This window comes from Myxine glutinosa, chromosome 10, assembly GCF_964187855.1.
Source record: "Myxine glutinosa chromosome 10, kmMyxGlut1.1, whole genome shotgun sequence".
Lineage (NCBI taxonomy): Eukaryota > Metazoa > Chordata > Myxini > Myxiniformes > Myxinidae > Myxine > Myxine glutinosa.
In genome coordinates, this window is record NC_136270.1 from 130,893,062 (window position 1) to 130,920,968 (window position 27,907).

The 27,907-nt window shown below is 49.4% G+C and overlaps 1 protein-coding gene across 1 annotated transcript in view; it reads right to left on the bottom strand.

The window, feature by feature from the left end:
- LOC137433773 (protein disulfide-isomerase A5) overlaps positions 1-27,907 on the bottom strand; it is a 489,740-nt gene that overhangs the window by 338,871 nt on the left and 122,962 nt on the right. The gene's annotated exons all lie outside the window — the stretch shown is intronic.

Sequence of the window (27,907 nt, forward strand, 5' to 3'; positions counted from 1 at the left end):
TTCCCCCAAAAAAGCGTTCCCCAAAAAAGCGTTCCCAAAAAAAGCGTTCCCCAAAAAAGCGTTACCAAAAAAAGCGTTCCCAAAAACGACAAAGCGTTTCCAAACAAAAATACAATACAATACAATACAATACAATACAAAGTGTTCCCAAAAAAACGAAGCGTTCCAACGGCCGGCGCAGCTTTCCACTATTCGCCCGGCACCAACTCACATTCGCCCGGCACTGCACGGCACCTGGCCACCCAACTCCTCGTCTCCACATAATAGTGGGAGGTTGGTGCCTGAGCGAGAAAGCGGTCGGTGAAGGTTTCGGGTGTGTGTGCGACTGTGTCTCTCGTCACCCCCCGAACATGGCATGGCGTTGCGTGGCGTTTGAGTGCGTAGGCGTGCGTGTACACCGACCGTTTGTGCGGGAACGCACCCCGGATAGGCTTCACATGGTATTTTGTCGACGGAAGCCTTGGACTCCGGTTGACCTGAGGCTTTGGATGATGGGCTCAACCTTGACTGGATTGATGCCCTATGAGGTCATCGTGATGACTGTGCATTGCCTCCCACAGTCGATCGGCAGGCGATTTTGCCGCTCCCTGTCGGGAGTTCCTCCGTTGTTTCTATCGGTCGGGTCTTCTCCTCGAATGGGGTCAGCGGCTTGTGTGCCGAGTGGCTCTGTGGCCTGCTTCACGGCGTGCATTACCCAAAGTGTCCGAGCAGTTTCACTGGTGGTTGTCTCGTGTCGTCTGGGCTGAACGAACGACCTCAGGGTTCCGTGAACCCGGCCGCCCAGGGGATATAATGCTGGGGGAGGCGAGACGTATTGAGTGAGAGAGGGGAGAGTGTGGGGCCAGCGAGATGTCAATGGTGGGGGGAGACGGGTTGTAGTGTTGGGTGAGAGAGAGGGGAGATATGTAGTGCTGGGCCAGCGAGATGTCAATACTGGGGGGAGGCGAGTTGTAGTGTTGGGTGAGAGAGAGGGGAGAGTGTTGGGCCAGCGAGATGTCAATGCTGGGGGGAGGCGAGATGTAGTGTTGGGTGAGAGAGAGGGGAGAGTGTTGGGCCAGCGAGATGTCAATGCTGGGGGGGAGGCGAGATGTAGTGTTGGGTGAGAGAGAGGGGGGAGTGTTGGGCCAGCGAAATGTCAATGCTGGGGGGAGGTGAGTTGTAGTGTTTGGAGAGAGAGGGGAGATATGTAGCGTTGGGCCAGCGGAGAGTGTTGGGCCAGCTAGATATAAATGCTGGGGGAGGTGAGATGTAGTGTTGGGTGAGTGAGAGGGGAGAGCGATGGGCCAGGGGAGTGTTGGGCCAGCGAGATCTAAATGCTGGGGGAGGCAAGATGTAGTGTTGGGTGAGAGAGAGGGGAGAGTGTTGGGCCAGCGAGATGTCAATGCTGGGGGGAGGCGAGTTGTAGTGTTGGGTGAGAGAGAGGGGAGATATGTAGCGTTGGGCCAGGGGAGAGTGTTGGGTCAGCGAGATGTCAATGCTGGGGGAGGCGAGATGTAGTGTTGGGTGAGTGAGAGGGGAGAGCGTTGGGCCAGCTAGATATAAATGCTGGGGGAGGTGAGATGTAGTGTTGGGTGAGTGAGAGGGGAGAGCGATGGGCCAGGGGAGTGTTGGGCCAGCGAGATCTAAATGCTGGGGGAGGCGAGATGTAGTGTTGGGTGAGAGAGAGGGGAGAGTGTTGGGCCAGCGAGATGTCAATGCTGGGGCGAGGCGAGTTGTAGTGTTGGGTGAGAGAGAGGGGAGATTTGTAGCGTTGGGCCAGGGGAGAGTGTTGGGCCAGCGAGATGTCAATGCTGGGGGAGGCGAGATGTAGTGTTGGGTGAGTGAGAGGGGAGAGCGATGGGCCATGGGAGTGTTGGGCCAGCGAGATCTAAATGCTGGGGGGGGGCGAGATGTCGTGTTGGGTGAGTGAGAGGGGAGAGCGTTGGGCCAGCGAGATCTAAATGCTGGGGGAGGCGAGATGTAGTGTTGGGTGAGTGAGAGGGGAGATATGTAGCGTTGGGCCAGGGGAGAGAAATGCCAGACTCGCCGACGCTGAGGAGGCTCTCTGAGAATGGTCAGAGAGATGTCCACTTTGACAAGCACATGATCAGATGAGCCGATTGGAGCAGAAGAAGAGCAGCAAACATTTTCAGGGAAGTTTGTCATAACCAAATCCAGAAGAGAAGATGCTCCGTTGACTGAGATCCGGGTCGGGAAATTGACAGATTGTGTCAGTCCCAGTGAGTCGCAGAAGTCCTTTGCTGAAGAGCCATGGCTGGTGAGAGAGGTACCCACACCCAGCCAACTGGCATGGTGACAATTGAAATCACCACGTATGAGGAAGAGAGAGTTGGGATGGGTAGATAGAAGTTGGTCCATATTATCAGACAGCGAGATGTAGATGGAGTCATCGCTGTTTGGTGGACGGTACAACACACATATGAACAAAAGGTGGGAGCGAAGGGGAAGCCGTAGCCAAAGGTATTCCTGGGGGAGGTGGAGAGAGGGCAGTGGAGGGCGAGTGAGGAAGAGAATTTTTTATAAAGATAGCAACCCCACCTCCAGGACGAGGCTCAGGTCTATCATACCGGAGGAGGGAGTAACCTGGGAGAGATACCAAGGCATCAGAGACATCATGAAGGAGGAAAGTTTCTGTTAAGCAGATCACATCTGGTTTGTCAGAAGCAACCTGTATGGAGAGATCAGTCAAGTTTGAGCGAAGGCCCCGGATGTTTGAGGTCCATACCGTTAATTAAGAGGAAGGGGGAGCATCGGGTCCAGAACAGGGGGGGGAGGGGTAGGGTAAGATGTGGAAGAGGAGGAAGAGGTAGGGAGAGCTGTTGAAGGTGTGTCAGCGACTTCAGAGATTTCAGAATAGCTTGGAGAAAGGGAAGAATGGGGCAGACAAAAGGTTTGATGGAGATTGGGTGAGGCACAGTGAGGTGTTATTTGAGATGAAGGTGAAAGTTGGAAGGGGGAAGAAGCATGGAGGATGCTTTGAGGAGGAGGGGTGAGAGGGGAGTCTAGGAGGGGAGGAGCGAGGGAGAGTCTCGGAGGGGAGGGGTGTGGGGGGAGTTTAGGAGGGAGGGGAGGGAAGGGGCAAGGGGGGAGATTTGAAAGGGTTGGGTGATGGGGAGGATTTGGAGGGGAGGGGTGAGATTGGATTTTGAAAAGTGTACGATTCATGGGAAATGAACATTTTTTGCAAAATGAGTTTGAGACCTTCGAGTCAAAAATACGTTTGAGGACACTGAAGGAGGGGTGGAGTTCTGGATAGATTAGGGAATGTAGAAAGGAAGAACTGTAAGAGATGGTATTATATATATTTTTTGGAATGAATAGATTTGGTGAGCAAGACGAAAGCATCCTTTTGTAGGAAAAGAAGAAAAGGGTGTTATAATATATGAGAGAAAATAGTTGTTCAGGGGAGAGATTATACATTTCTAACCACGTGATCGCGTGATCGCAAACGAAGAACGAACGAACAAATAAGAACAACAAATAAACGAATAAGACCTGGGAAGGAAATAGTTTTTGGGTTTTTGTTTTTTTTTGAGTAGAGATATTAAACAAGGAGGTTTGGGGTGAACGACTGGGACGAAACAAAGAACGAAAATAATTGCAGCGGGTTTGTGTAGAAATATGCCCGTCTCCGACCCTTCAGACTTGTCAGGGGTTTGCATAGAACGTGCTCGTCTCTGACCCTCCAGGATTGTCAGGGGTTTGTGTCGAAATATGCCCGTCTCCGACCCTTCAGGCCTGACGGAGTTTGTGTCGAAATATGCCCGTCTCCGACCCTTCAGGCTTGTCAGGGGTTTGCGAAGAATGTGCGCGTCTCCGACCCTTCAGGCCCGTCGGGGGTTTGTGTCGAAATATGCCCGTCTCCGACCCTTCAGGCCCGACGGAGTTTGTGTCGAAATATGCCCGTCTCCGACCCTTCAGGCTTGTCAGGGGTTTGCGAAGAACGTGCGCGTCTCCGACCCTTCAGGCCCGTCGGGGGTTTGTGTCGAAATATGCCCGTCTCCGACCCTTCAGGCTTGTCAGGGGTTTGCGAAGAACGTGCGCGTCTCCGACCCTTCAGGCCCGTCGGGGGTTTGTGTCGAAATATGCCCGTCTCCGACCCTTCAGGCTTGTCAGGGGTTTGCGTAGAACGTGCTCGTCTCCGACCCTTCAGGCTTGTCAGGGGTTTGCGTAGAACGTGCTCGCCTCCGACCGTCCAGGATTGTCAGGGGTTTGTGTCGAAATATGCCCGTCTCCGACCCTCCAGGATTGTCAAGGGTTTGTGTCGAAATATGCCCGTCTCCGACCCTTCAGGCTTGTCAGGGGTTTGCGTAGAACGTCCTCGTCTCCGACCATCCAGGATTGTCAGGGGTTTGCGTAGAACGTGCTCGTCTCTGACCCTCCAGGATTGTCAGGGGTTTGTGTCGAAATATGCCCGTCTCGGACCCTTCAGGCCCGTCGGGGGTTTGTGTCGACATATGCCCATCTCCGACCCTTCATGCCCGACGGAGTTTGTGTCGAAATATGCCCGTCTCCGACCCTCCAGGATTGTCAGGGGTTTGTGTCGAAATATGCCCGTCTCCGACCCTTCAGGATTGTCGGGGGTTTGTGTAGAAATATGCCCGTCTCGGACCCTTCAGGCCCGTCGGGGGTTTGTGTAGAAATATGCCCGTCTCCGACCCTTCAGGCTTGTCAGGGGTTTGCGTAGAACGAGCTCGTCTCCGACCGTCCAGGATTGTCAGGGGTTTGCGTAGAACATGCACGTCTCTGACCCTCCAAGATTGTCAGGGGTTTGTGTCGAAATATGCCGGTCTCAGACCCTTCAGGCCCGTCGGGGGTTTGTGTCGAAATATGCTCGTCTCCGACCCTTCAGGCCTGTCAGGGGTTTGTGTAAAACGTGCTCGTCTCTGACCCTTCAGGATTGTCAGGGGTTTGTGTCAAAATATGCTCGTCTAGGACCCTTCCGGATTCTCGGGGGTTTGTGTAGAAATATGCCCGTCTCCGACCCTTCAGGCCTGTCGGGGGTTTGTGTAGAAATATGCCCGTGTCGGACCCTTCAGGCCCGTCGGAGTTTGTGTCGAAATATGCTCATCTCCGACCCTTCAGGCTTGTCAGGGGTTTGCGTAAAACGTGCTCGCCTCCGACCGTCCAGGATTGTCAGGGGTTTGTGTAGAAATATGCCCGTCTACGACCCTTCAGGCCCGTCGGCGTTTGTGTCGAAATATGCTCGTCTCCGACCCTTCAGGATTCTCGGGGGTTTGTGTCGAAATATGCCCATCTCTGACCCTTCAGGCCCGTCGGAGTTTGTGTAGAAATATGCTCGTCTCCGACCCTTAAGGCTTGTCAGGGGTTTGCGTAGAACGTGCTCGTCTCCGACCGTCCAGGATTGTCAGGGGTTTGTGTAGAAATATGCCCGTCTACGACGCTTCAGGCCCGTCGGGGGTTTGTGTCGAAATATGCCCGTCTCTGACCCTCCAGGATTGTCAGGGGTTTGTGTCGAAGTATGCCCGTCTCCGACCCTTCAGGCCCGTCGGGGGTTTGTGTCGAAATATGCCCATCTCCGACCCTTCGGGTCCGTCGGGGGTTTGTGTCGAAATATGCCCGTCTCCGACCCTTCAGGCTTGTCAGGGGTTTGCGTAGAACGTGCTCGTCTCCGACCGTCCAGGATTGTCAGGGGTTTGTGTCGAAATATGCTCGTCTCCGACCCTTCAGGATTCTCGGGGGTTTGTGTAGAAATATGCCCATCTCGGACCCTTCAGGCCCGTCAGGGGTTTGTGTCGAAATATGCCTGTCTCCGACCCTTCAGGCTTGTCAGGGGTTTGCGTAGAACGTGCTCGTCTCCGACCGTCTAGGATTGTCAGGGGTTTGTGTAGAAATATGCCCGTCTCGGACCCTTCAGGCCCGTCGGGGGTTTGTGTCGAAATCTGCCCGTCTCCGACCCTTCAGGCTTGTCAGGGGTTTGCGTAGAACGTGCTCGTCTCTGACCCTCCAGGATTGTCATGGGTTTGTGTCGAAATATGCTCGTCTCCGACCCTTCAGGCCCGTCGGGGTTTTGTGTAGAACATGCCCATCTACGATCCTTCAGGCTTGGCGGAGTTTGTGTAGAACGTGCCCGTCTACGATCCTTTGGGGCCGTTGAGGGTTTGTGTAGAGGGTGCCCGTCTATGATCCTTCAAGCCTTGCATCGGCTCGCATTGTCAGGTAAGATTCAAAACTCATTCGCTGTGAGCAAGCCTGGGGGTTTGTGTAGAACGTGCCCATCTATGATCCTTCGGGGCCGTTGAGGGTTTGTGTGGAGCATGCCCGTCTATGATCCTTCAAGCCTCGCATCAGCTCGCATTGTCAGACAAGATTCAAAACTCATTCGCTGTGAGCAATCCTTTGGGGGTTTGTGTAAAACGTGCCCATCTACGATCCTTCGGGCCTTGCACACGCATTGTTGGGAGTTTTGCAGTACAAAAAGCTGCAAGATCTCATTGCTTTCAGTGAACTGAGAAAGTTCTCCAACTCTTTCGTTGTGCAGAGGCACATTGCTTTCTCTCAGATACTTTTCCAATTATTTTTGGCTTCATTCAGAAGCTTTGTGATCCAGTTTAGGTAACAAACCTGACCTCGTACGCATGATCTATGGAAACATGCCCTGATCAACATTCCTGCTAAGGGGTGCTACACATGCTCGCCGAGCATTATGGGGCGATTACTCCATTTCAAACGTCCCGTATCACTTGAGATCCTCAGAGCAGATAGATGAGAAGATGTTATAAATTTACTAATTTATTGTACAAATATCATGATTATTAATTATAGATTATTAGCGTGCAGGAATGTGCACTACCTCGTAAAGTGATTATCATTACCGTCGCCAAAGAAAAGGGTATTGCATTTGAGACCGTTTGTCTGTTTGTTACTTGCCGGAAAAGATTCCGGCAAGTATGTTGATCGATTGGTTTGTCTGTTTGTCTGTCTGTCTGTGCGCAGTACTAAGTCTACACCGTTGCACGTAGAATCGCCAAACTTTACACACATATTTGTCTTGCCCTGGAATAGAATGTGCCCAATTTTTAACTCTCTCGGCCCAAGGCCTCCATTATGACGGCATAATTTGATAATTCGACAAGTACAAAACTTCATCCAATCAAGATGCAATATTTCTTGAGCAACATGACGGCATAAACTGGTGGAGAAAATAAAATTAATGATGACGTCATCGGTCACGTGGTTTGGCCGCCATCTTGGAAAAACCGAAAAACTTTGCACCTCTATATCGCCGAAAGTGCTGAATAGAAAAAATTGAGTCATTTGCTCATTGTAAAGAACTCTCCATGGGGAATAAAATATGTTAATGATGATGTCATTGGTGCCTCCATTATGACGTCATAATTCAACAAGTACAAAACTTCATCCGATCAAGATGCAATTTCTTAGCGCCATGTCGGCATAAACTGGTGGAGAAAAAAAAATAATGATGATGTCATCGGTCACGTGGTTCGGCCGCCATCTTGGAAAAACGGAAAAACTTTGCACCTCCATGTCTCCGAAAGTGCTGAATAGAAAAAATTGAGACATGGCTCATTGTAAAGAACTCTCGATGGGGAATAAAATATGTTCATGATGATGTCATAGGTGCCTCCATTATGATGTCGTAATTCGACAAACACAAAACTTCATTCGATCAAGATGAAATTTCTTGAGGATCGTCAAGGAATAAATTAGTTTAGAAAACAAATAATGATGATGTCATCGGTCACGTGGTTCGGCCGCCATATTTGTCCAAAATTGCCGTTAAAAAAGTACATTCCGGCAGGTCCTCGGTCTCTGACCGATTTTTCATCTGTCTGTCTGTTTGTCTGTTTTTTCGCAGTACTACGTCTACACCATTGCACATAGAATCGCCAAACTTTACACACATATTTGTCTTGCCCTGGAATAGACTGTGCCCAATTTTTAACTCTCTCGGCCCAAGGCCTCCATTATGACGTCATAATTTGGTAATTAGACAAGTACAAAACTTCATCCAATCAAGATGCAATTTCTTGAGCGCCATGTCGGCATAAACTGATGGAGAAAATAATAATAATGACGTCATCCGTCACGTGGTTCGGCCGCCATCTTGGAAAAACCGAAAAAATTTGCACCTCTATATCTCCGAAACTGCTGAAAAGAAAACATTGAGACATGGCTCATTGTAAAGAGCTTTCCATAGGGAATAAAATATGTTGTTTTATGATGTCATAGGTCTTTCCAGTATGACGTCATAATTCGACAAGTACATACCGGCTACCCCCCATTCCTGTCCTGACTACCATGCTCATGTACTTTTGTATATAGATAGCCAGTAACCACTCAAAGTATGTTGCATTCGGCTTATGCTGCCCCTCCCCCATTATTCCCTGCCGCCCCCAGCATCGGTGACATCGACATCGGTGGATTTACCAACAACTCTTCCGCGTACACATGCTCTGTTGACGGTAAGTGTCACAGAAGGAAAAGTTTTGAGCCGGCCACGTGCAAATTCACCTGTTCTCTCTTCGTCGGGATGAATCCAGCATTCTCACTCTGGTTACTTGTTTTGTGCAGCAGGTGCACAGAGGGGTGGACAATCCGATTCTTCTTCTTCTTCCTCCACTTCTCGATCAGTCAAAGTGAAAGTTGTTGACACTCTGGATGGAATCGTAGCTTCTGAGAATATAAGTCACCACTTTATCCCCAGTTAAAAACCTGGCACCACATACATGCTTGGACAACATTGGGAAAGGCATTTCTCTGTTTATTTCTCTCTTTTGCTGAAGTTTTTTTTGTCCCCATCTTCTGTTTCTCGACATTTCGCTTTAGGAGAAAGAAAACTGTTTCTTCATTTTAATTTAATATATTGTTACGGAACCCAACGTCGGCCTCTGTTCCCCTTGTCGAGGGGGGATTAATCCCCTCGTTTATGACTGACCGACGTGGTCCCTGATGCTGCCCAGCTACCTCTGGAAAGGCAGGTGCACAGCCCCGTTTGTACCGCGGGCAGATGTTAATTGCCGAGCGGTTTTAGCAACCGCGGCACAAACTATTAACAAGGAACTAACCCGATCCTTGAAACGTTGGCCAAATCGTGCCACAGGTATTCAATTGGGAAAAGACAAGGACGAAACGGATGTGAAGAAGAAGAAGGCAAAAAGGTTGGAAATACGAATATTATTTATTACTACTATTTACACAATTAAAGAAACCAAGGAAGAAGGAAGGATAATAAAATAAAATACAGAAGAAGAAGAAGAGGAGACAGTGCAAATTAGCTTACCTATTACAGTCTTACTTAACCCCAAGGACAAGACACACAGAACAAACTCACGTACACAGAAGGATGGAATGGAGAAAGGAACGGGTGGAGGGATGAGAAGGTTCAGGTCCGTGCAAACGGCAGGGCTGGAGGTGACAGCTCCGACTCCTCGCACTCTGGTTTACAGAACGGGCGACAGGGAGATCCGAAGACCGCGGCACGTCGAGGTTCGCGTGCCCATACTGGTTGGTCTTCAGGGTGCTGGTTGGTATCGCGAGCAGGGCGTGCCGATTCTTATTAGCTTTCCTCTCCAGAGCTCACTCTCTCCTTCTCAACTGAACTCTTACGCACTTCCACTCTGCTGCTTCTCCTCCACTGGGCTCAACTCCACTCTCGGGGGACTGCTCTTCCTCCACTGAGCTCTGACCTCAACTGGTGGACTGCTCTTCCTCCACTGAACTTTCAACAACAACCACCGGTTGACTTCTTACTCACTTCTCTCTCTGACGCATCTGCCGCGAAAAGGCTTGCGCGCGCCTTTATATCGCCTGGGGCGATCAAGCCACCGGCCTCCAGGACATGCCTACCGGGCCGCTCACTGCAGTGCCGGTTGGCTGGCACGGGCTCTTCTTCTCCACCCCTGATGACGATGGGCGACCACGCCCTTCTTCTCCGTGGTGTACCTCGTGGCTAATGGAGTCTTGCGGCGAAAACCGCAACCCCAAAGCAGCAGCGGTGAATGCAGTTGGCAATAGCTGACAAAAGGGGCATTGGAAGGGAATCTACCTTACTTGAATTCGGTGCAATGCAGTGTTAACTAGTGGGAACAAAGCCTTAACCTACATAGAATAAGGAGATAACTGTATAGAAGGATATATGATTGGCTACGTGATTGTATATGGAATAACTAAGGGGACGACCTTTGACCTTTATACATAAACTGGAGGGTGATATTTACACACACAAAAAACACAATTCTCAAATCCACAACACTGCACCCTCATCCTCCTTGGCACGTCCCGGGCCTATTAAACCTTTACCTTTAGTGTGACACGTAGATGTAGTTCCCTCTACATTTAACCTGACCCTGAGTGTGACAGTTTTAAAACACGAATAAATATGTCCCACTGCTGCATTGCACCCTATCTAACAGATTTACGCCCACAGCTAACCGAATTGCGGAATTGTCTTCAAACTACAACATGAATGATGGGGGAGCATTATTTACAGTTACGCTACTTGTATTTACAAAACGCAACCCAGGACCTGTGATTGTTCTTTTGGGGGGGGGGGGAGGACAGCCTGCGCTGCATCGACGCACCAGAAAGCACCAAAACGCACCAAAGCACCATCAAGCACCAATTGGTGCACAGTCAACACAGTTCATAATAAAAATAACCAAACAAACCCTTGGTGGTCTTGCTCTTCGGCTCCCTCTGCTGGCTAATGCTCTTCCTGATGTTGTCTTTCTTCATCTTCTTACTGGCGGCCTATTTGGACATAATAAAACGAAATGCACAAAACGTGTCCTTTTTATTTATGGCCCACAGGGCCGACTAGGAGTGGTTCACCTGTGTGGCATAGGTGCCATGCTACTAAGGTCCGCCAGCAAGATCTCGGGCCGTCATGGCCGGTTCCAGCAGAGGGGTCAGGCCCCCACCCGTGGGGTCCATAAGTGGTGCTCAGCCACAGACATGTGGTCCATAAGTGGTGCATCGATGCAGACAGCTGGTTGCGGGAGTTTCGGGCACACAATGGCGGACTCCCGCACGCTCCCCTCAGCGCCCAGTGGCGCACAGTCCTCGGGTGGGAGACAAGGGGGGGGGGGGGGGGAAAGGAAGACAGGTGAGTGAGGGGTACATCAAACAAGGCAATGCAAGACGAGGTGCGTACGGAGAGCGAAGTGAGAAAGCTCGTCCCTACCGTACGTCACCCCCCCCCCCCCCGTTACCTACTCTACCCTTGCCCTTACCCCATATGTACAAAAATCCAATCTACACATTTACAAATCCGTCACTACTGTCACGTCTTCCCCATATTTCCCCTATACCAAATTCGTCACCACAATCCCTCTAATTCAAAATTTGCCATCACCAACTCATCATCAATCCTCATAAGGAGGGAGAGATGGAACATCAAAGCACAATGTCACGCCCACGTCATGATGCGTCTCACATTCCAAACATTTGCATGAAAAATAACGAAAACAACCATGGCATGGTGCGGAGTTACGTCATCGCCTCAGGTGAGTGGATGTAGATGGTGCGAGGAGACTTCAATCCTAACTATCCTCTAAATGACTTTAATACACTTTACACTACCCGGGGTCTTTCCCTGCCAAACCATTGGTCAACTTACTCTCTGCGGTTTTAAGAACCAAATTCCCATTGACCAAACTGTGGTGCTTCATCAATTTGGGGTCTCACTCCCCCGATTCAACTCCCTGTGCCTTTGCACAATTTCAGGACTGGGTCATGTGGCTCTCCCAGCAGGTCTACCCACCTGCACACCTCCACCACTGTAGTTGCCTCCGAGCTTACCTGCTCCTCACCTAACCTATCTAACTGGGGAAGGCCCTCTGGCACTCTCCCCACTAGGTGCCTTCTGGCACTGGGCTACCCGGGCCCGTCCTCCGGATCCTCGGGCCCCATCCACAACAACTCTAACGGCTCCCAGAGCCCACCTGCGGCCTCACCTGGCCAACATCTTCACAGTGGCGGAGTGCCCATTCAACTACACATACTAACAGGCCACACGCCCAGCCATTTCCACGTCACTAATACACCCATCCAAACACCATTCTTCCACCACGCACCACAGATGCCAATATCCAACCACAATTTACCTACTCCCTCTACCTAACTCTTAAACTACCCTCCCCGGGTATTCGTGATGGGGTCCATCCTCCCCATACACACCTTCGCACCATCCACTCCACTCCACAGTTTCCATCATACTCACTCCATACCATCCATTCCATACTCCATATATTCCAGACCATTTATTCCACATAACCATTCTCCATACACCTGTTCATTTGCACACCTGTGCAATTACTCCTGGTGCTTCCTGCACCCTCCTTCCTCCCAGGACCATTTGCTCAACACAACACTCAATCACTATTACTCACTCATACACTGCTCCATACACCTCCACGCTCATTACAACTCACAATCACCTTTCCACAATACACTGCTCAATACACTTTCGATCCTCAAACACACGGCATCATCTGATCTACCTGGTTTCCCTCTAAAACACGCGCTTCCCCGTCGCCCCTTTAAACTAAGCACATCCCACGTCATTATCATCCAACTACCCTCTCTATGTCCCCACTACCTGTCCAATGTTGCTACCTAACCTTACCGTTACCTATGGTCATTCTCTAGGTCCCTATACATTATCCTAACCCTCCCGGGCTAGTTTTCACTGCCAAACCCCATAACTAGTGCTCCTTTTGCCCCCCGCATGTGAGAGATGGCAGAGTTGCCATCCCACCACATCGGGTATCTCTCACTACCAATTTTGCCCATATCATTCCAGCCAATCAAAAATTTGCCAATCACTACCAATCCTTCTACCAATCATTTGCCAATCATCAAATTTTGCTTTCCAAATTCACTATTGCTATCACGCTCACACATCTACTCACTTGAGCCTCTCGGTGCGCCAATTCATTTCCAAAGCTCGGCTTCACAAAGTCGAGCAATGAATGCGGGTGGTTTGTTGCCGGCGGTTGGATTCGTCCGGCATTCGGTGCAGGGAAAGGGGCTTCCCCGGGCCGAGATTCCACGCATCATCTCGGCACGGAGCCGTCCGATGGCCCGATCTCGCCCTGCCGGAATGCCTCAACCACAAGGGGTCGCCGTGTCGACCCTTCCGACCGGGCCGCCCGCTCCGCCTAGCGGAGCACGGACGCGACCGTTCGGAGCGAGGCCCGACGTGGATCCCGTACGGCGGTTCCTTTGAAACCGTCGTGGTTACGATCCCCGCCGGTTCCCTCGGCACACAACGCCCGGCACGAACCGAGGGCTCGCTTCGGCTATAAGTCGATCTAAACGCTAACCCGGTTAACCTCGATGCTCCACTTGCAGGCTTACACCCCGCGTTCCGTTCCTTGCCCACACATCCAGCTGTCTCCATGCTCTCCGTCATTGCACCTTCTCTTACACACCCAGGTACCCCCCATTCCACTCACAGACTTTGTCACACACCTGACCACCACACACCTTAGCACACACTCGTCGTTCGCACACCTCACCAACACATGTCTTCGTGCCCACTCCTCGGTCACCTCCTCTGTGACAACCACGGGTGTGCTCTCCTCTGCACACCCAACCACGTGCTCCACTACCAACTCAAGCGTGCATTCCCACACGTGCTCGACCATTCCAGGTGTACATCCTCTCTCACCTGCTACAACCAACTCATGCTGCATATCACTCTCACTCCTCTCACCACCACACTCGGTCGTGCATTCACCCTTACTCTTGACAACACACTCTGTTGTCATGCACTCCTCTGTTACACAACTTTCTCGCGCATCCTCTTGCACACACTCTCCCGTTACGTCCTCCGTAACACTCACCACAGGTGTGAATTCTTTCGTTACTTCCCCTGTAACACTCCCCATCACGCGCTTCCATGAGCCCCCCCGCACACGCGCTAAGACGAACTCACTCTCGACAGCACACTCACTCCTCGGCGCGCACTTTTTCCTCACACACCCCATAGTCGGACATCCTCGCACACCTGCTCCTTTACACTCCGGACCAGTCATACACCTCACCATTGGTCTCTCACGAACGCCCGGGTCTGCACCAACACCCAAGACTACTGAATCTCCCTTCACAACATACACATTTCCGAGTATATCGCCACTCACCTCGGCACCTCGTCTCCGTTCCTCCTCCGCCACCTGCAAGCTCTTTATTTGGTTAGCAAGCACATCACCACGATTTGAGCACAGACCTTGCACATATTCCATGACTTCCTCCTTTATCTCCTTCTTAGTTTCCCTCCGTCTCTTCTTAATTTCACTCACCCCCTCTTCCACTTCCTCTAATTTCTCCTTTACCTCCTTCATTTCCCGGTGCGCCCCCTCGATCTCTTCCTCTAATGCCACCTTGACCGTTTCTATATGTGTCCTCACCTCCCGGTCATTCGTCTCCACTGCCTCTGTCACCTCGTCCAACCTCGTGGTCAGTCCTTCATGTACCGTCTGACACTCCTTCCTTATGACTGCTACGTCCCTCTTTATTTCCTTCTGAGTCGCCTTTAACCCCCCGATTACCGCAGTGTTCTTCTCCACCTGCTCCACTAATTCCTTTTGTCCCACCGTCAGCTGTTCTACTTCCCTCATTAGATCTTCTATGCCACCCTGTAACCTAACCGTTCTATTTCTCACCTCCTTCTCCATACGCTCCTCACCTCGCTTTACCTCCTCGCGTACCCCCGTGAACTCCTCGCTTACACCTCGTCTTATCTCCTCCCCCATCTCCTCCATTTCTTTAGTAGATGCCACCCTCATCTGTTCCAATTCATTCCTCTGAGCATCCATTTTACCTTCCAACCCGATTTTCACCTCCTCTATCTGGTTCCCCATCTGTTTGATTTCCCGGGGCGGATTGCTCCCCTATTTCCCGCAATTTGCCTTCCATCTTGTCTTCTAGCCCCGTTAACCCATTCTTCACCCCTTTTATCCCGTTGTCTAACCCCTCAAATTTACTGTCCAACCCCTCAAATTTATTGTTCAACCCCTTACAATTATTGTTCAACCCCTTAAAAGTATTGTCTAACCCCATAAAATTATTGTCTAACCCCTCAAATTTATTGTTCAACCCCTCTCTTAATTGCTCACTGGTACCCCGTGCTTTGTCCCTCATTCTGCTTTCCATTTTCTCACTGTCAGCCCTCCTTCTGTCTTCCATTTCTTCACCCGACTTAACCATAAAGGCCTTTATTTGTTCCATAAATAGGCCCCAGTCCATCAGCGGCGCTGTTACGGTCAGGGGCGCGGCGACATTTGGTGCCACTGCAACCACGTGCGCGAGGGCGCCATTTTGTGTCCCTGAAGCCCCTCAACCACATCCTCATTTCTCTCCTCCTCCATTTGATCTCGACATACATTTCCCTGGGGTCCTGGGTCGACTCTAACCCTTATATCTCCCCCACCGGCACCCGATCGCCTTGACCATCCATGGCACGATTTTCAAATTTGGAATTTAAAATTAAATTTTGGCCGCTCCAAATTTTGACCAATTTTTTTTAGATGTTTTAAAAATTTGGTTCAGGCCTCGAATCCCACTCCTGACACCAATTGTTACGGATCTCTCCATCGGCCTTTTGCCCTTAAGAAGGGGGGATTAGTCCCCCTGTCCGCGACTGACCGACGTGAGTCCTTGGGGTCCCAACGCTCCTCCCGGTCGGGAGCAGCCAGTGTATTTGGTCTACAAAAAGTCCCAAGGACCTGAGTGCCACTCCTGACTGCGAGCAAGGGAGGGACTCCCGCTCGAACCCTGGTTTGGATGGTCTAGTTGCCGAGCGGTTTTTAGCAACCCGAAGTTCGAGTCATTAGCAAAGACTAAACCCAATCCTGAAATGTTGGCCAAATCGTGCCACAGGTGTCCAATGAGGGAAATCACAAAGACGACGGATGTAAGGGAAAGAAAGGCAAGGTAGGAAGCACAAATCTAATTTATTATTATTATTTACAAATCATCAAAATAACCAAGGAGAAAGAAGGATAAGAAAATAACGACAGAAAGGAGCAAGGAGACACAGTGCAATATTGGCTTATATTAAACAGTCTTACTTACTCCCAGGGACAAGACAAAGACAGACAACGAGCACACTTACACGGGGGATGATGGCAGGAACGAACGCCGGAGGTGGACAGCTGGAGGGAGAGGAAGGTCCACGGGAACCGGGTCACGGTCGGGCCGGGAGCGGCAGCTCCGTTCCTCCGTGGTCACGGTCCCGCCGTCAACGCCCAAGCTGCGGTCATGCGAGCTGCCGTGGGACGAGCTCCGCCGGTTGAGTCAGAGCGGCCTGGTGGAGCCAACGCTGCTTGGTGGAGTCAAAGCTGCTTGGTGGAGTCAAAGCTGCGTGGTACTGCTCGTGGTACTGCCTCTGGCCTCATCTGCCGCGTGTCTCTCTCTCACTCTTCACCTCAGCACTTGACCGCCTGGATGCTCTCTCGACGACTCTGACTCCGACTCTGACTCCGACCGACTCCGACTCCGGCTCAGAGGCTTCCGCGCGCGCTTTTATTGCGCGCCTCGAGATCAATCCGTGGGCTCCCAGGGCACGCCTACCGGGTCGCTCACTGCAGTGCCGGTTGGCTGGCACGGGCTCTTTCGCTCCACCTTTGATGACGATCGGCGGCCAACGCCCTGGATTCGGCCGCTCCTCCCCCTTCTTCTCCGATCTGACCGCGTGTTCAATGGTGGTGTTTTTGCGGCGAAAACCACAAAGCAGCAGCGGCGAATGCAGTTGGCAATAGCTGACAAAAGGGGAATGTGAAGGGAATCTACCTTATTCCACTTCGGTGCAATGCAGTATTAACTGGTGGGAAGACAGAACCTTAACCTAATACACATAATAAGGAGATAACTACTGAACAAAGGAAATCTATGATTGGCTACGTGATTGTATATGGAATAATTACGGGAACGACCTTTGACCTTTATACACAACAAATGGAGGAAGGAGGGTGATATTTTACAACAATTAAACACAATTCTCATATCCATAACAATATTATGTGCATCAATCTGAGCTATCAATTTAGCAATAAGTTGGAAACTCAGGATTGTTTCTTGATTTATTTTTTTTTGTATTAGTGACTGTCCCGATTCACCCGTAAAACGGGGTGAATAGGGACAGCCATAAAAATCCTATTTAATCCTATTTAACCCATCTATGGGGTTAATAGGGACTATAAGTTGCTTTTTTTTAAAACAAGAGAACGCTTTCAACCCAAATATCAACAAATCAGTATGGTTATCAATTTTCAGCGAAAAAGGTTTCCGAACTTCTTTTCAGTTTGTGTCCCTATGCACCTTGCTGTCCCTATTCACCCCCATTTTATGGTACTTTTGTCTATTTCAACTTATTTTTTAGAGAAAATTGAGCTATTTGGAAAAAGTGCAAGGGTGCCAATATTTTTGGCCATGACTATCATGAGTGTGACTGTACATGACTCCTGACACAATTTGAGTGAGTGTCTCAGCTTAATGGTTGGGGAGAGCGGGAGCACATGTGGATTCTGGTGGCGACACTGCGGGGGCCAGCCGCAGACGTGTTAAACGTAGACCCAGAGGGAATATTGACCAGCAGGGGCATCTACGATGCCTTTAACCACAGGTTTGGGAAGGGGGTGGGGGGGGGGAGGTGCAAACTGGTCGGGGCGCAGCTGCTGCATCGTAAGCAAAAACCTAACGAGATGTTGCAGGAGCTGGCTCAGGATATTTACCAATCTGTGAGGATAGCATATAAGGACCTGCCAGCACAGGCGTGGGACAAGCTGGCAATAGAGAAATTTATGGCAGCTCTTCCTGACCCCGAGGTCCTGACTCTGGTGGAGCTGCAGGACCTGGCCACGGTGCACCGAGCGACGGAATGCGCGGCGAGACTGACCTTTTTGAGGAGGTCGAACCGCGCATCAGATCGGGCAACTGTGATGGTGCGACAGGCAGAGGTACGGGATCAGGAAGAGAAGCTGGACGAAACGGTCATTGCCCGAATGTTAAAGGGGATTAGCCACCAGCTGTCAAGTTTGACCGGGGGTAAATTTGTAGGGGGTGAGTTACGGCAGTTTGGTCCAGGTTTGCCATCAGGAAGGCCTGATTTTCGTCGGGTAGGGCTGGGAATAAGGGGTGCTCCGCCTGGGTACCAGAGGGATCCATTCATGGGGACTTGTCTTAGGTTTGGGAGGAGAGGACACGTGCAGTAGGATTGTTGGCAACCCCTTGAGCCGCCACCTCCTCACAGGCCTCACAGCCCAGAAAGGAGGGGACCCCCAGTAGGACCACAGGCGTCAGAAAGAGGACCACCACCTAAGTCTGGGCCTGTCATCATAAGGGAGTGTTTGGGAAACTAGAACGAGCTGAGCATACAAGGCCATGCTCGGCTGGCAAGTGTGTGGAGAAGCGCCTTCCTTTGGTGAAAGTAGTGAATTGCGGAAATATTGGCACAGGTAATCTAAGGGTTAGATGCAAAATTGAGGGAGAATTTTGTGAGGCTGTGGTGGACACTGGGGCCAGTGACACCATTATCATTCCGAGTGTGTTAGACCAGAGTGTTGGAGGATGGGATAAAATTGATAGGGTAGAAGGACACAACCTTCAATTGGCTACGGGGGCGATGGCACCAATATTGGGACGCGGGGTGGTGAGGAAGGAGTTGGGTAGTCTGGAGGTCAATGTGGTGGCATGGGTTGTCGAGGTGTGCGATCAATGTTTTCTGGGATTGAGTTTCTTGGTTGAACACGACTGCCAACTAGACCTTGGGCGTGGTCATATGTGGTTGGGCACTGAGAGGCTGCAGTTGGTGGGACTGGGGGATGATAAGGAGGTGCAGGGGACGTGGTTGGAGGTGCCATGCACTGTGACCATGTCTCACAGGTCCGAGGCCATGGTGATGGCGGAGTTGGCAGCAGGTGCTCAACGCATTGGCCACCTGGGGCTAGTGGGGCCATGGTCCTCACAGGGGACCGAAGGATTGATGGTGGGTCGCACCCTTGTGGACACTCGTGGGACTATGTTGGCGGTTCGGCTGCTCAACTTGTCCGATAGCCTTCGCACGGTAAGGGTCGGAGCCAACGTAGCCAAATGTAGTAGTGTAGTTGAGGTCACCGGAGGAGGTGGATCCACACACTTGCCAGTACAGCTGGAAAAGTGGGAAGATTTTGGGAAAATGTGATTGGCCAGAGGGAGTGCGGGACATGATGACATGCTCTGAAGAGGGCCTAACATCGGAGCAGGTAGAGACATTGCACAATTTGGTTGGTAAGAACTTGGATGTTTTCTCTCTCTCCCAAGGATGTTGGATGCACGAGCCTCGTCAGGCACCAAATTAATACTGGTGAGGCTCGGCCTGTTCGCCAACCGCCACGGCAGCTCCCTTTCACTAAGAAAGAGGAGGCCGAAGAGTAGGTGAGCAAAATGGAAAAAGACGGACTTATCGAGCCCTCAGTGAGTCCTTGGGTGTCACCCATTGTGCTGGTGAAAAAGAAAGACGGGACCACTTGGTTCTGTGTGAATTATCGCCAGCTCAATCATGTGACACTCAAGGACTCGTATCCCCTGCCAAGGATTTATGACACTCTCAATGCCATTTCAGGCTCAAAATGGTTTTCTACATTGGATTTGAAGAGTGGTTATTGGCAGGTGGAGATGGATAAAGAGGCGAGAGAGAAAACAGCGTTCACCACAGGAAAGGGTCTCTGGCAGTTTGTTGTCATGCCTTTTGGATTGTGCAATGCCCCTGCCACGTTTGAGTGTCTGATGGAACGTGTTTTAATTGGGTTACCATGGCAGACTTGCCTTGTCTATCTGGATGATGTGGTGGTCCACGCTCCCACATTTGAACATGCTGCCAAAAATTTGTTGGAGGTATTTGAGAGGTTAAGGGGTGCCGGGTTGAAAATGAACCCGAGCAAGTGCAACATTTTTAGGAGGGAGGTGACTTACCTGGGTCACGTGATTAACAAGAGCGGCGTGGCCATTGACCCTGGAAAGCTAAAATCTGTGAAAGAGTGGCCCACCCCCAAAAATGTAAGGGAAGTCAGAGGATTTTTGGGCCTCTGCTCTTGCTACAGCATATTTGTGGCAAACTTTGCAGAAATTGCAAGACCCTTGCACAAATTGACGGAGAAAGGAGCCCGATTTATATGGTCAGAGAGCTGCATCGAGGCATTCAATCACTTAAAACAACGTCTGGTAGAGGCCCCAGTTTTGGCATACCCGACGGATGATGGCAACTACATCCTGGACACAGATGCGAGCCAGGAAGGATTGGGAGCTGTGTTGTCACAAATGCAACAGGGAGTCGAGAGGGTTATTGCGTATTACAGTCGGGCACTTTCGAGGCCCGAGCGAAATTATTGCGTTACCCGCAAAGAACTATTGGCCCTACTGTCTGCAGTTGGACACTTTCACCCTTACCTTTATGGGAGGGAGTTTGTGATCCGAGTGGATCATGCCTCCTTGCAATGGCTTCTTCGGTTCAAAGAGCCGGAGGGACAAATGCAAGGTGGCTTGAGAGGCTGCAGCAGTATAATTTCACTGGGCAACATCGGCCCGGCAAAGCACATGCCAATGCAGACGCTCTCTCTCGGCACCCCTGTTGGGAGGCACAGTGCAAATTTTGTGATAGACAAGAAGCCAAGGATCCAATTGGGCAGGACCAAATTGATGCATGCCTATATGCAGCGAGAGTGACCAGGCGAACTTTGCCACAACCCCCACCTGAATTGGGCGATGTGAATTGGCGAGAGAGTCAAAGGGAGGATCCTGTTTTGGGGCCCCTTTTTCATTGGCTAGAGGAGGACAAAAGACCTTCTAGGGAAGAAGTTGCTCCACACGGGGCCCAGGTAAAGGCCTACTGGGCACAGTGGCTGATGTTCGGGTTTAAGGATGGCCATTTGTATAGGAAGTGGGTAACACCAACGGGCGATGTAGCTTCCTGGTTGATAATTGTACCAGACAAATTGAAGGAAGTGGTTATGGGGCACGTACATGGGACTAGGAGGATGGGACATTTGGGCGTGGCCAAAACCTTGTCATAATTGTGGCAGAGGTTCTACTGGGTGAATTCGGGCAGAGACATTCAAAATTGGGTGAGATCCTGTGACCTCTGACGCAGCAAGAAGGGACCCCCAAGTGCGTGCAAGGCCCCGCTCCAGGTGTACAACGTGGGAACGCCACTTGAGCGGGTGGCAGTACATGTGGTGGGGCTCTGCCAGCCACCCGCCGAGGGAACCGGTACATCATGGTGGCAATGGATTATTTCACCAAGTAGCCAGAAGCCTATCCATTGCCCAATCAGGAAGTCCGGCTGGGAGCTCAAGTTCGAGTTGAAGGATTATTCTCCTGGTTTGGCGTACCCAGGGAGCTGCAAACCGACCAGGGCCAGAACTTTGAATCCACACTCCTGCGGTCGTTGTGTGAGCTCCTCCAAATTAATAAGACCGGGACGACCCCTCTTAGGCCTCAATCAGATGGGATGGTGGAGTGAATCAACAGGACCCTTTTAACCCAATTGTCCCTCTTTACATCCAAACACCAGCAGGATTGGGACGAGCATCTCCCCTTCATACTGATGGCATACCAGACCAAACAGCATGCGACCACTCGGTGCACCCCCGCCTTGTTGATGTTCGGTAGGGAGATGTGAGTCCCCACATATTTGTTGATGGGACCATCACCAGAGGAACCGGGTGGAGCATCTGTGGAAAGTTATGCAACCAATTTGAAAAGGAGCATAGAAAAGGCTCACGAGTTTGCGAGGAAGCAAATTGGCTTGGCTTCCGTGCATATGAAATTGCGGTATGACGCTCAGGCACACTCACCTCGGTTCCTTCCTGGAGACCTTATTTGGCTGTACTGGCCCAGGAGGAGGAAGGGTGTGTGTCCAAAACTCACCTCACCCTGGGAGGGCCCTGGGGTGGTGCTTCAGTTGGTGACTGATATGATTTTCAAAATTCAGCTGGGCCCACATGCCCTTACACAGATAGTCCATGGGGATAGATTGAGCCCCTACCTGGGTCGGGAGGCTCCTGGGTGGATTGGAAGGGTGTTGGGAGAAACTCTGTGTGGTGGATGACACTCTTGGACCTAACCAACCTGCAACTGCCTGCACTTGAGGTAAGTGCCTGGATGTGCACTGTCCCAGGCTTCAGGACTTGCTGTGGTATGGAGAGACCCTTGGCGACCCGTAAGGCTGTGTGGAAGCATGAGGCAATGGAGCCTGGTGTGGAGACCTGTCCAGCAGGACGACAGCGTAAGGAGCTATTTGGCTGTCAGGGGGCCAAGAGTTAAAGGGGGGAGGCCGTTCACGTTTGGTTTGAAAACCGTTTTTGGTTTGAAAACCTCGGGGACCAAGAATTCTTCCTGCCCCAAGTGTTAAGAGCAAGTACTATGAGTTTTGTACAAATGTGAATTTTTGCTTAAGGGGGTAGAACGTTAAGGAGCATAGGTAAGTAGCTACAGCTCACTTCCCACAGCCCTCCTGATTTATTTCATCGGCTAATTAAGTGTGAGTCGGTAAGTGTTGAGACTGCGATGGTAGTGCCTGCAATGACCCTTGCGGGAGCTACGGTTCCAGGGGGGTGGGAGGGCTATATTACATTTGGAGGGGGTAGTGATACCATCGACCAGGTAGAGTGTATAGGTTAGTGTGCTGCGACTGTCGCTAAGAAGAAGAACCACCTCGATGTACTATAAGTAGGGATCCGGTAGACCGTGTGTCGTGTAAGTGTACCTTCGTCCCCATTACGAGGAGTGGGGTATGTTAATTAGCTCAGGGATTATGGGTAATTTATCCCTTGTATGTCGTTACCTCTGTACTTTATTCCTATGTCCCTTTAGGCACCACACCATAGACACATAACCATGCCATGCAATCGACTCCGCATTAAGCTCACTAATTAAAAAGCCACCGGAAATCATGCATGAAGCACGAGTGCTAATTACCCCGATTTTGGAAGCACACAGGACGAAAGATCCATGAGGCCACACCCCCGAGGAGCCATGATTGGTCGAGGGTTTGATTGACGGGAAGGACTGGTAAGAAGCAACTCGCTGATTGGTGAAGCACCACAGATGATGACAGAGCCTGGACGATAAAAGAACGCTCTGGCGGACATTTTCTCTCTCTTCCTTGGGCAACTGATCCTGGATCCATAGTGGATGGTTGCTTTGCTCTCATACGCGGGGAGGTTTCATCGCGGGCTGCCGTGTTCCGGCATCTTGCTGGTGGTTGTGAGGAGGAAGAGCTGCAGTTTTCCAAGCAAGAACGACGAGTGGACAAGTGTTGCCTGCTGGACAAGTGCTGCTTGCTGCAGCACGACGAGGCACGGAGTTAGCGGACGTGTGGTGAGGCCTAGGCGCCAAGCCCACGCGAACGAGCGCATTTTCCCCGCCAAGGCCTCAGACGATCGTTGACGATTCTTGACGAGATACACCAGCAATTGAAGATAAGTGCCATAAAGAACACATTTATTTTCAATTATTTTTCCCTTTCATCTGTATTTGGATCTGTGTGGAGACGTCCCAATTTAGGATTTTATTTACCGTGCATTATTTTGTACTAGGGCGTGCCCATACGTGGGTGCAAAAAAACATGCGTGCAAACAACAACAACCAAAAAAAACTTTGAAACCACGTGGCAGTAACGACCACAGAACCCCCCCCCCCTCTATTTACATGAAATGGTTTGGTCTTCGCAAAGCCAAAGCGAACGGCTTGCGAGTACGGTAGAACCCCCCCCCCTCTATTTACATGAAATGGTTTGGTCCATTCGCAAAGCCAAAGCGAACGGCTTGCGAGTACGGTGACCATACCTTGGGAACCACTTGTCCGATTAATTTCAAACCTTGAAAAGGCACATCCTCGGGTCCCCAGCAATATACCTGGCAAGTTTCAAGTATATCGGACCCGTGGTTGTCGAGAAACAGCGGTCACAGACACACAGACACACACACATACACACACACATACACACAGAGATTACTGGAATTATAGATAGATTACCGGCATTTCTTTTAATAAAGCCGGCATTTATTTTTGTACAGTAAATCCTGAGTTGGCTCGCATTAATTATAACAGGGTGAAGACTGCCGGTGGGGAAACCGGTGGGGCAACTCCCCAACCACCCCTCCCAAAAGGTTAAAGTTTATAAATCCCAACTTTTTCTGGGGGACAACTCAGAGAAAGGTGCAACTGAAGTCTCCAAAGCTGCAAGAAAATTAAATTAGCTGCAGGGTAGTTTTCAATATTAGCGCATTTCTACCAAACAAAAAGGTTAAATAAAGTAAATGGAGATGGATTTACATCTGCTGTGTTACAATATGTGAGGTATATCTGAACAGGCATGTTACATTCCGCATGTTGGCGAATGACCTGAACAAAGGGGGAAAAATGGGGGTGGGAAGGAGGAGGAACGCCGTCACAATGCTATACACATAGAATAGGAGTAGAACACAAGGAAATAAACTATTGGTAAAAGAGTGGGACACACCCCAGTCTGCTGAAGGTAAGCGCTCCGGCTTCTCCACCACTTTCCCCCACGCGTATTCTCCGCTATATCCTGACTGAACGCCTCGGAGTTAAAGCCCATTCGGACATCCGTTTACTTGGAAGATTTTAATCACCAGGAACGCCAAAATACTATAAAAGGTCAAGGGGTGTGAATACTTTCTGAAGGCACTGTAAAAGATCTTTTGATGAGAGATGGCTGTGGTTTACCAGGTAATAAAACAAAAGAAAAAAGGATTTAACACCAAATAAGGTTGGTGCTGTTGTTGTGCTCAAGAACTGCTCAACAAAAAGTATGGTGAAAATACTATTTGGTATTACAGAAATACTACCGGGATACTTTCATGGAATTGATGTGTCGATTGAACTATGCAATTTAACAATACCAGCTTGTATACCTTACAGCACTCTATCATGGTCCTCTTAAAGTCCATATTCATAAAAAGACGGTGTATGTCCGTTTGGGTCACGTTTCCTTTGTCCTCTCTCTCTCTCTCTTCGCTTTGCACATCATCACCAAACTCCACCGGTATCATTAGCAATGTCTTACAATTATGCTCATGGCGTCGAAATTTACTTGATCATTTTGATTCCATTGGGCCCAGTCAAAAGTAGGATTTTCTCGAAGTGTTCACATAGCGGATGACATCACGGCATTCCGGTAGGGGGCGATTCCTGCCCATCAGGAGTGTGTTGTCATCACAGTTGTCTCTATTTATTGCATTCATCACAGGATTGTTTTTTTTTTTTACCATGGTCTTCCAATGGTGCATCCTTTACAAGCATATCCACCAGTTTCTGATGCTCGACCACAAATGGATGCATTGTGGAGGTGGTTTAGCATCGTGGAAAGAACTTTCTTGCATTTTTGTTGAACAAGCAAATTGCAGCAACAAAGTGCAAACACAGACGGACGGACGGACGTACAGCAGCTCTTCAGGATGCTGCTTTATTTAATTAATTCATTCATAGCATGGAAAACACAAAAAGTAACTAATTCAACCTCTCTTGTGTTCGAACAACATCTAATATGCAGAGCAATTCCAGCACTCTAAACGTTTGGCAAACAAGTGAATCCTCTTGGATTGCGCTGAGGTTCGGGCATGGAATTTCTAGGAGGAAGTATAATTTGTATGCAATGAAAGTACATGTAATATGGGATCGAGTAAGATCGAGTAAGCTTCACCAGTGCGCGTGCGCGAATTTACGTCACGTCGGCAGCGAGAAGGCGTTCCCCAACACGAACCAATCAGGAACTGCCACGCCCACTTATATGATCTCAGAATTCCTGTGACAGGAATTAGCGTTACACTGGCTGGAAGTCATTCGCTAGAGGCGCTTCCTCAGCGCCAATCACCAGTGCGCGTGCGCGAATTTACGTCACGTCGGCAGCGAGAAGGCGTTCCCCAACACGAACCAATCAGGAACTGCCACGCCCACTTATATGATCTCAGAATTCCTGTGACAGGAATTAGCGTTACACTGGCTGGAAGTCAATCGCTAAAGGCGCTTCCTCAGCGCCAATAATGCACAACAAACTCGTTTGTGACGACACAAGTATTGCGGATGATTGTGATATTGAACACAAACTCGTTATTATATTTTGTGTTTTGGGTATTATCACAGGAGTACATTTACCATTGAACAGCCATTTGCTTGTATCGTTCACTACAGTATTTTTTTTACCTTCTCCACCGAAGTTAGATGGAGGTTATGTTTTCACCCCTGTCTGTTTGTCTGTCTGTCTGTGAACAAGATATCTCAAAAGGTTGTGGACGGATTCGGATGAAATTTGGCAGAGATGTAGCGTATGTGAGGAGGATGAAATGATTAGATTTTTGTGAAAATCCGGATTCGGATCCGGCTAGTAGAATTTTTAAGGGTGTAGTACTGGTGGAAAATTGAGAAAACTACATAGGTACCTTTGAGAGGCCTTTACACAAAAGCAAAGTCAAGTTAATATCTAATTTTCAGTTTTTCTTGAAAGATATAATCTTGGCTTTAACTCAGACCAGTTTCAACGCTTCTTTGTCATATTACATGCATATAATTTGCATAAATTAGACCGTCAATAAAAAACAAGGAAAAACAAAGAACACATTTCTACTTCTATCTTCTATGTCACCTATCATTCTTTTCACACAAAACTTGGTACATGTATTATACATGTTACTCTACTACCTGATGAGAGGATTTTGTGAAATTATGTCAAATGTTCACTAATTAGCTAATTATGCCAATTACCAGATAAAACTTGGTTGTCCTTCAATAAATCCACAATGGCTACTCCTATAAACAAAAGCCTTCATCATTTTAAAGGAAGTGATATTCTGAATATCCTGTCCAAATTTCAGCCCAAAAGAATGATGCAAATTAAAGTTACTAGGGCATGCCCGTACTATATCTATATCTAAAATTATATCCCCCCCCCCTCTATTTACATGAAATGGTTTGGTCCAAAGCGAACGGCTTGCGAGTACGGTGACAATCCCCCCCCTCTATTTACATGAAATGGTTTGGTCCAAAGCGAACGGCTTGCGGAGTTTGGTAAAGAAATCGCCATAGCGTGCACAAACGCGCAGGAAAGCGAAAGAATCGCAAATTAGTTTTAATTAGTTTTAAAACATAGTTTAACGCCAACATAGTTTGCCAACGTGAAATAAATGAATACGCTCTCAAATGTGCCGTCCGAGGCAGAGTCTGTTCGGCACGTTCGGCACACGTGATAGCTCGCTGCTCTCTGATTGGTTGAATCGTTTTTTGGACATAGCTCGGTAACTACTTGTCCGATTAATATGAAACCTTGAAAAGGCACATCCTCGGGTCCCCAGCAATATACCTGGCAAGTTTAAAGTATATCGGACCCGTGGTTGTCGAGAAACAGCGGTCACAGACAAACATACATACATACATACATACATACATACATACATACATACATACATACACACAGAGATTACTGGAATTATAGATAGCTAACAAATTTCATGCAAAATATTATATTGAATTGAATTGAAATTTGAATTTTTCAATAATTAGGGGTACTTCTATGACCTCTAATAGCATGATTCTTGTTTATAAGACTATAAGGAAACTGTTCAGCTAAAAAAAAAAATCAAAAAAAAAATAACCTGTTCACCGTACTACACCCTTAAGTGATTCCTCATCATTGGGAGATAGGGCCAAAAACGATACAAAGCAGGATATCTCAAAGAATTCTGGACCGATTTGGACGAAACTTTGTGGAGAGGTTGGGTGTGTGACAAGGACTAATCGATTAGATTTTCGTGAAGATCTGAATATGGATTCGGTTAAGGGAATTATATAATTTTTAAAGTAATTCTTCGCCATTGGGAGATGGGACCAAAAATGATATATAGCAGGATATCTCAAAAAGTTATTG